Source organism: Ixodes scapularis, unplaced genomic scaffold (genome assembly GCF_016920785.2).
Source record: "Ixodes scapularis isolate PalLabHiFi unplaced genomic scaffold, ASM1692078v2 ptg001158l_1___fragment_3__unscaffolded, whole genome shotgun sequence".
Classification (NCBI taxonomy): Eukaryota; Metazoa; Arthropoda; class Arachnida; order Ixodida; family Ixodidae; genus Ixodes; species Ixodes scapularis.
The window spans coordinates 3,772,501-3,781,646 of NW_024610108.1; the positions used below are offsets into that span (position 1 = coordinate 3,772,501).

Below are 9,146 nucleotides of genomic sequence, written 5' to 3' on the forward strand. Positions count from 1 at the left end.
GGATTTTCCACAAACGGTATCCATCGAGTTTCGTTTTCCCATGCAGTGTTCGATAAAAACTCGTAGGAGGAGGAGGACTGGTTAAGCGCACGCGTGCAATCGCACCACTCGTGCATTTGCTCAAAGAAAACGCAACGCAAGAAAGCATAAAACTGCGTGCTGCCCACGATCCGACACAGTCAAAACGAGGTAGAAAACAAATTCTCCTCTCTTGATATATGATCCGACCCTCACACAGACAAAGCCACGGGAAGGCCCGAGGCCGCAATGTGCGTTCAAAGAGTAAGTGCACAGTGTGTCCTGCAATTCACACCAAGTCTCGCAGCTGGCTGCGTTCTTCATCGACCCGAGAACCGAGTGATCCACCGCTTAGAGTCGTGTCAATGTGTTTGGATTTTTCAATCAGTACGACAAAACACAAGTTGTTTTTTTTCGCGCCCGGCACATCCCATGCCATCTCGAAAGCGCAAAAAAAAAGCTTCTTCTCAAACGCCTCTTCGTTAATCAAAACAAAAGGGCGATCCTCGAGAAGAGACGAAAAAGGGGGCGATGCGCCTTTTGTAACCCGCGGATTGTCCCGGTGCACTTGAAATCTCCTCTCAATCGAGGCAGCAGAGGGATCCCGCTGGGCGCATCATCGAAAGGAACGGAGGCCACCCAAAGAAAAAGGCACATCCGAACCACAGTTGTTTTTTTTGTGCCGTTCCGACGGCATCCAAGCTTGGTCGGGATCGGCGCCAGATAAATTCGCACATCGAGTCCATTCCCCGTACAAGAGGAAGAAGACAAAACGATGCAAAATAACATCCGGTAATGATCCTTCCGCAGGTTCACCTACGGAAACCTTGTTATGACTTTTACTTCCTCTAAATGATCAAGTTTGGTCATCTTTCCAACACACCGGCGCAACCGAAAGGCCGCTCCGGGTATCGGTCCGAAGACCTCACTAAATCATTCAATCGGTAGTAGCGACCGGCGGTGTGTACAAAGGGCAGGGACGTAATCAACGCGAGCTTATGACTCGCGCTTACTGGGAATTCCTCGTTCAAGGGGAACAATTGCAAGCCCCTATCCCAATCACGAAGGAGGTTCCACGGGTTACCCAGTCTTTACAGACAGGGATAAAAACACGCTGCTTCCTTCAGTGTAGCGCGCGTGCGGCCCCGGACATCTAAGGGCATCACAGACCTGTTATTGCTCTGTTTCGTGCGGCTAGGAGCCGCTTGTCCCTCTAAGAAGGGTGCAAGGTGCAGAGAACCACGCACCTATTTAATAGGCTAGAGTCTCGTTTGTTATCGGAATTAACCAGACAAATCGCTACACCAACTAAGAACGGCCATGCACCACCATCCTAGCAAAATGGACAATTGGGCGAGTTGGTAAGAGTTCATAATTACTTACAGCGCGACTGGGACAAGGACAGACAGAGGAGAAACACAGAAACACGGGACAAGCGCTGAACTAGCAACTGATTCTATTGAAAAGAAAAGACATCTGATGCTGCTGCTGCTCGTGCAGGCATGCCCCTCCGTGGCCCTGGCGCTTCTTCTTTCACTCAATGCGAAACCGGCCAAGTTATCCGAGATCCAAAAAGCCGATCTCGCTCTTCATCAAAGACACTGTGGGCTGGCTCACACACAAGGATCCGGTTTTTGTTATGTGGTACGTCTCCATCATTTCTCGGGGTAGTTTGTGGTTGTGTCGAAACATCACTGCAGTCTTGTCGAACAGGGGTTGGCATCCGCAATCCCGGCAATGCATCGCGAGATGCGTGTGAGCGGTTCCTTTCATAGAACTGTGGTGTTCTCGTAGTCTTGTGTTGAGGCAACGCCCAGTCTGTCCTATGTAGGCACGCCCGCAGGAAAACGGAATCTTGTAGACCACGCCTTCTATGCAGGCGACAAACTGCATTCCGTGTTTGATGCTGCAGCCGCTGTGAGACTTAGGATCGTTATTTCTCGCGCGTTTGTTGACTGCGGAGCACACAGAGCTGAGCTTGTGGCGGGCGGAAAAAACAACATTCACGTTGTATCTTGAGGCGACTTTCTTGAGTCCGTGGGAAAGGCGGTGGATGTACGGTATGGCTGAGGTTTTCTTTTTCTCTCTCTGCTCGAGGTCACGTTGCTCGATCGCGGGATCTGTTTTAAGGTGTTTCACGATTTTTTCGCAAGCTGAAGAAATGACCGAATCAGGATATCCCGAATCCTTGAGCCGTTGAATTTGGGACATGAAGCTGGAATTCAAATTGTGGATGCATGTGCTTGTTAGAGCAGTCCTCAGACAGGAAAATGCGATGCCTTGTTTGACGAGTTTGGAGTGGGCTGATTGAAAGTTAAGAAGAGCCTTCGCTGTTCTGGGACTGTAACACCAGCAAACATGATCGTCCCCCACTTCGATGCGGAGATCCAGGAACTGAATGAGGTTCTGTTTTGGGGCTTCATAGGTGAAGTGAAGTCCTAGCCCTTTTTCCGTGAAGATCTTCAGCACATCGTCAAGCTTCTGCTGGAAATTAGCCCTCTCAACGAACACCAAATAATCGTCTACGTACCTAAACACTTTTTTGGTGTTTTTCTCCAAGCAGGGTTCAAGATCCCGATCGATCTTGCCTAGGAAGATGTTGCTGAGCACAGGAGCTACTCTAGACCCTATGCATACGCCAGACTTCTGTATGTATACCTTGTCCTGCCATCCGATGAGTGTGGACTTTAAATAAGCGGACAGGAGTTCGAGAAAGTCTTCTACCGTAATCCCGCATCGAGTCCTGAAGGCGCTTTCATCGTTGTCTTCTATGATGCACTCCTTGACACTAACCATGAGGTCGTCGTGTGGCATGGAGTAATATAATTCTTCAACGTCGATGCTGAACGCGCTGCACCCGTGTGGGTTACTGACATTTAGAAAGTCAACAACCGCCTTGGAATTGGGGACGCACATTGGGTCTACAATATGTAGGGAGTCGAGGTGCCTTTGCAAAAAGCCCGAAATTGCGTGTAACCAAGAATTCCGCTCGGACACTATGGTGCGAAAGGGGACTCCTGGCTTATGGGTTTTTGCCGCGAAAAGTACGTCTAACGTGAGGTTTTTTCCTTTCTTTGCTCCTGCAGCAACACTGGTCAGGTTCAGTTGGTGAAGAAATTTGATGGTGCATTCCTTCACCTTGGCGGGACGATCGGAGACCGCTCTAAAGTTTTTTAGTACGGATGTTGTCGCTTTTTCGGAGAACGTGCCGTCGGGCATGATGACAAAGCACCCTTCTTTGTCGGACAACATTATGTTCATGCTGTTGGACGCGAGAAAGTCAATCACGGGCTTGAGGCTTTTGGTTCTTCGGCACCCTCCTTCGGATCTCCACAGGACGTCCACACAATCAGCAACGCACCTTGGTCTGTCCTCTTCCGGTGTTGCTCGTGAGATGGATCTCGACATGACCAACTTGTCTACTCTTCTGAGCATGGGCTCGAGGCAGAACTTAGGTCCTTTTTTCAAAATCTTTAGGTGACTGTCTGGGACTTGAAGATCCCCGAGGATGACAACGTTACCTTCTTTGGCCTTAGTCCTCTTCTTGGGAGGCAGTGTAAGGCGCACCTGGGTCCAAAGAAACTCAGTAACTTGGGCAGTGGTCCTTGACCATTCTTGAAAAAGGCGGGATGCTTGAGGGTGAGTAAGCCCCCGAGAACAAGCGATACGGAGGCAGTCCTTAAAAAAGCGGACCTGCTGCCACCACTCCGAACACAAGATGCGACACAGCCTGCTGGAGTGCCTCGGAGACGGAACCATCCACCCGCAAATGACTTGTAAATCCGGGGGGCACGTGGAGGATCTAGCGTACCAGGATGCGGTCCTTGCCTTGCAAACATAGACAGCGATGAGGGATGATAAAACAGCGGGATTATGTACAAAGTCTTGAGAACACAGAAAAGAGCCCCTTGTAGAAGAAATGAAACCTAGCAAAATGGACAAATGGGCGAGTTGGTAAGAGTTCATAATTACTTACAGCGCGACTGGGACAAGGACAGACAGAGGAGAAACACAGAAACACAGGACAAGCGCTGAACTAGCAACTGATTCTATTGAAAAGAAAAGACATCTGATGCTGCTGCTGCTCGTGCAGGCATGCCCCTCCGTGGCCCTGGCGCTTCTTCTTTCACTCAATGCGAAACCGGCCAAGTTATCCGAGATCCAAAAAGCCGATCTCGCTCTTCATCAAAGACACTGTGGGCTGGCTCACACACAAGGATCCGGTTTTTGTTATGTGGTACGTCTCCATCATTTCTCGGGGTAGTTTGTGGTTGTGTCGAAACATCACTGCAGTCTTGTCGAACAGGGGTTGGCATCCGCAATCCCGGCAATGCATCGCGAGATGCGTGTGAGCGGTTCCTTTCATAGAACTGTGGTGTTCTCGTAGTCTTGTGTTGAGGCAACGCCCAGTCTGTCCTATGTAGGCACGCCCGCAGGAAAACGGAATCTTGTAGACCACGCCTTCTATGCAGGCGACAAACTGCATTCCGTGTTTGATGCTGCAGCCGCTGTGAGACTTAGGATCGTTATTTCTCGCGCGTTTGTTGACTGCGGAGCACACAGAGCTGAGCTTGTGGCGGGCGGAAAAAACAACATTCACGTTGTATCTTGAGGCGACTTTCTTGAGTCCGTGGGAAAGGCGGTGGATGTACGGTATGGCTGAGGTTTTCTTTTTCTCTCTCTGCTCGAGGTCACGTTGCTCGATCGCGGGATCTGTTTTAAGGTGTTTCACGATTTTTTCGCAAGCTGAAGAAATGACCGAATCAGGATATCCCGAATCCTTGAGCCGTTGAATTTGGGACATGAAGCTGGAATTCAAATTGTGGATGCATGTGCTTGTTAGAGCAGTCCTCAGACAGGAAAATGCGATGCCTTGTTTGACGAGTTTGGAGTGGGCTGATTGAAAGTTAAGAAGAGCCTTCGCTGTTCTGGGACTGTAACACCAGCAAACATGATCGTCCCCCACTTCGATGCGGAGATCCAGGAACTGAATGAGGTTCTGTTTTGGGGCTTCATAGGTGAAGTGAAGTCCTAGCCCTTTTTCCGTGAAGATCTTCAGCACATCGTCAAGCTTCTGCTGGAAATTAGCCCTCTAAACGAACACCAAATAATCGTCTACGTACCTAAACACTTTTTTGGTGTTTTTCTCCAAGCAGGGTTCAAGATCCCGATCGATCTTGCCTAGGAAGATGTTGCTGAGCACAGGAGCTACTCTAGACCCTATGCATACGCCAGACTTCTGTATGTACACCTTGTCCTGCCATCCGATGAGTGTGGACTTTAAATAAACGGACAGGAGTTCGAGAAAGTCTTCTACCGTAATCCCGCATCGAGTCCTGAAGGCGCTTTCATCGTTGTGTTCTGTGATGCACTCCTTGACACTAACCATGAGGTCGTCGTGTGGCATGGAGTAATATAATTCTTCAACGTCGATGCTGAACGCGCTGCACCCGTGTGGGTTACTGACATTTAGAAAGTCAACAACCGCCTTGGAATTGGGGACGCACATTGGGTCTACAATATGTAGGGAGTCGAGGTGCCTTTGCAAAAAGCCCGAAATTGCGTGTAACCAAGAATTCCGCTCGGACACTATGGTGCGAAAGGGGACTCCTGGCTTATGGGTTTTTGCCGCGAAAAATACGTCTAACGTGAGGTTTTTTCCTTTCTTTGCTCCTGCAGCAACACTGGTCAGGTTCAGTTGGTGAAGAAATTTGATGGTGCATTCCTTCACCTTGGCGGGACGATCGGAGACCGCTCTAAAGTTTTTTAGTACGGATGTTGTCGCTTTTTCGGAGAACGTGCCGTCGGGCATGATGACAAAGCACCCTTCTTTGTCGGACAACATTATGTTCATGCTGTTGGACGCGAGAAAGTCAATCACGGGCTCGAGGCTTTTGGTTCTTCGGCACCCTCCTTCGGATCTCCACAGGACGTCCACACAATCAGCAACGCACCTTGGTCTGTCCTCTTCCGGTGTTGCTCGTGAGATGGATCTCGACATGACCAACTTGTCTACTCTTCTGAGCATGGGCTCGAGGCAGAACTTAGGTCCTTTTTTCAAAATCTTTAGGTGACTGTCTGGGACTTGAAGATCCCCGAGGATGACAACGTTACCTTCTTTGGCCTTAGTCCTCTTCTTGGGAGGCAGTGTAAGGCGCACCTGGGTCCAAAGAAACTCAGTAACTTGGGCAGTGGTCCTTGACCATTCTTGAAAAAGGCGGGATGCTTGAGGGTGAGTAAGCCCCCGAGAACAAGCGATACGGAGGCAGTCCTTAAAAAAGCGGGACTTTGTACATAATCCCGCTGTTTTATCATCCCTCATCGCTGTCTATGTTTGCAAGGCAAGGACCGCATCCTGGTACGCTAGATCCTCCACGTGCCCCCCGGATTTACAAGTCATTTGCGGGTGGATGGTTCCGTCTCCGAGGCACTCCAGCAGGCTGTGTCGCATCTTGTGTTCGGAGTGGTGGCAGCAGGTCCGCTTTTTTAAGGACTGCCTCCGTATCGCTTGTTCTCGGGGGCTTACTCACCCTCAAGCATCCCGCCTTTTTCAAGAATGGTCAAGGACCACTGCCCAAGTTACTGAGTTTCTTTGGACCCAGGTGCGCCTTACACTGCCTCCCAAGAAGAGGACTAAGGCCAAAGAAGGTAACGTTGTCATCCTCGGGGATCTTCAAGTCCCAGACAGTCACCTAAAGATTTTGAAAAAAGGACCTAAGTTCTGCCTCGAGCCCATGCTCAGAAGAGTAGACAAGTTGGTCATGTCGAGATCCATCTCACGAGCAACACCGGAAGAGGACAGACCAAGGTGCGTTGCTGATTGTGTGGACGTCCTGTGGAGATCCGAAGGAGGGTGCCGAAGAACCAAAAGCCTCGAGCCCGTGATTGACTTTCTCGCGTCCAACAGCATGAACATAATGTTGTCCGACAAAGAAGGGTGCTTTGTCATCATGCCCGACGGCACGTTCTCCGAAAAAGCGACAACATCCGTACTAAAAAACTTTAGAGCGGTCTCCGATCGTTCCGCCAAGGTGAAGGAATGCACCATCAAATTTCTTCACCAACTGAACCTGACCAGTGTTGCTGCAGGAGCAAAGAAAGGAAAAAACCTCACGTTAGACGTATTTTTCGCGGCAAAAACCCATAAGCCAGGAGTCCCCTTTCGCACCATAGTGTCCGAGCGGAATTCTTGGTTACACGCAATTTCGGGCTTTTTGCAAAGGCACCTCGACTCCCTACATATTGTAGACCCAATGTGCGTCCCCAATTCCAAGGCGGTTGTTGACTTTCTAAATGTCAGTAACCCACACGGGTGCAGCGCGTTCAGCATCGACGTTGAAGAATTATATTACTCCATGCCACACGACGACCTCATGGTTAGTGTCAAGGAGTGCATCACAGAACACAACGATGAAAGCGCCTTCAGGACTCGATGCGGGATTACGGTAGAAGACTTTCTCGAACTCCTGTCCGTTTATTTAAAGTCCACACTCATCGGATGGCAGGACAAGGTGTACATACAGAAGTCTGGCGTATGCATAGGGTCTAGAGTAGCTCCTGTGCTCAGCAACATCTTCCTAGGCAAGATCGATCGGGATCTTGAACCCTGCTTGGAGAAAAACACCAAAAAAGTGTTTAGGTACGTAGACGATTATTTGGTGTTCGTTGAGAGGGCTAATTTCCAGCAGAAGCTTGACGATGTGCTGAAGATCTTCACGGAAAAAGGGCTAGGACTTCACTTCACCTATGAAGCCCCAAAACAGAACCTCATTCAGTTCCTGGATCTCCGCATCGAAGTGGGGGACGATCATGTTTGCTGGTGTTACAGTCCCAGAACAGCGAAGGCTCTTCTTAACTTTCAATCAGCCCACTCCAAACTCGTCAAACAAGGCATCGCATTTTCCTGTCTGAGGACTGCTCTAACAAGCACATGCATCCACAATTTGAATTCCAGCTTCATGTCCCAAATTCAACGGCTCAAGGATTCGGGATATCCTGATTCGGTCATTTCTTCAGCTTGCGAAAAAATCGTGAAACACCTTAAAACAGATCCCGCGATCGAGCAACGTGACCTCGAGCAGAGAGAGAAAAAGAAAACCTCAGCCATACCGTACATCCACCGCCTTTCCCACGGACTCAAGAAAGTCGCCTCAAGATACAACGTGAATGTTGTTTTTTCCGCCCGCCACAAGCTCAGCTCTGTGTGCTCCGCAGTCAACAAACGCGCGAGAAATAACGATCCTAAGTCTCACAGCGGCTGCAGCATCAAACACGGAATGCAGTTTGTCGCCTGCATAGAAGGCGTGGTCTACAAGATTCCGTTTTCCTGCGGGCGTGCCTACATAGGACAGACTGGGCGTTGCCTCAACACAAGACTACGAGAACACCACAGTTCTATGAAAGGAACCGCTCACACGCATCTCGCGATGCATTGCCGGGATTGCGGATGCCAACCCCTGTTCGACAAGACTGCAGTGATGTTTCGACACAACCACAAACTACCCCGAGAAATGATGGAGACGTACCACATAACAAAAACCGGATCCTTGTGTGTGAGCCAGCCCACAGTGTCTTTGATGAAGAGCGAGATCGGCTTTTTGGATCTCGGATAACTTGGCCGGTTTCGCATTGAGTGAAAGAAGAAGCGCCAGGGCCACGGAGGGGCATGCCTGCACGAGCAGCAGCAGCATCAGATGTCTTTTCTTTTCAATAGAATCAGTTGCTAGTTCAGCGCTTGTCCTGTGTTTCTGTGTTTCTCCTCTGTCTGTCCTTGTCCCAGTCGCGCTGTAAGTAATTATGAACACCACCATCCACCGAATCAAGAAAGAGCTCTCAATCTGTCAATCCTCCCAGTGTCCGGGCCGGGTAAGTTTTCCCGTGTTGAGTCAAATTAAGCCGCAGGCTCCACTCCTGGTGGTGCCCTTCCGTCAATTCCTTTAAGTTTCAGCTTTGCAACCATACTTCCCCCGGAACCCAAATACTTTGGTTTCCCGGAAGCTGCCCGCCGAGTCATTTGAGTAACTCAGGCGGATCGCTGGTTGGCATCGTTTATGGTTAGAACTAGGGCGGTATCTGATCGCCTTCGAACCTCTAACTTTCGTTCTTGATCAATGAAAACATTCTTGGCA

At 49.7% G+C, this 9,146-nt stretch overlaps 1 non-coding gene across 1 annotated transcript; it reads right to left on the minus strand.

The window, feature by feature from the left end:
* Positions 1–224: 224 nt before the first annotated feature.
* On the minus strand, positions 225–377 carry LOC115312406. The gene has a single exon (XR_003917203.2). It is a non-coding gene; the product is annotated as a 5.8S ribosomal RNA (ribosomal RNA).
* Positions 378–9,146: the final 8,769 nt, after the last annotated feature.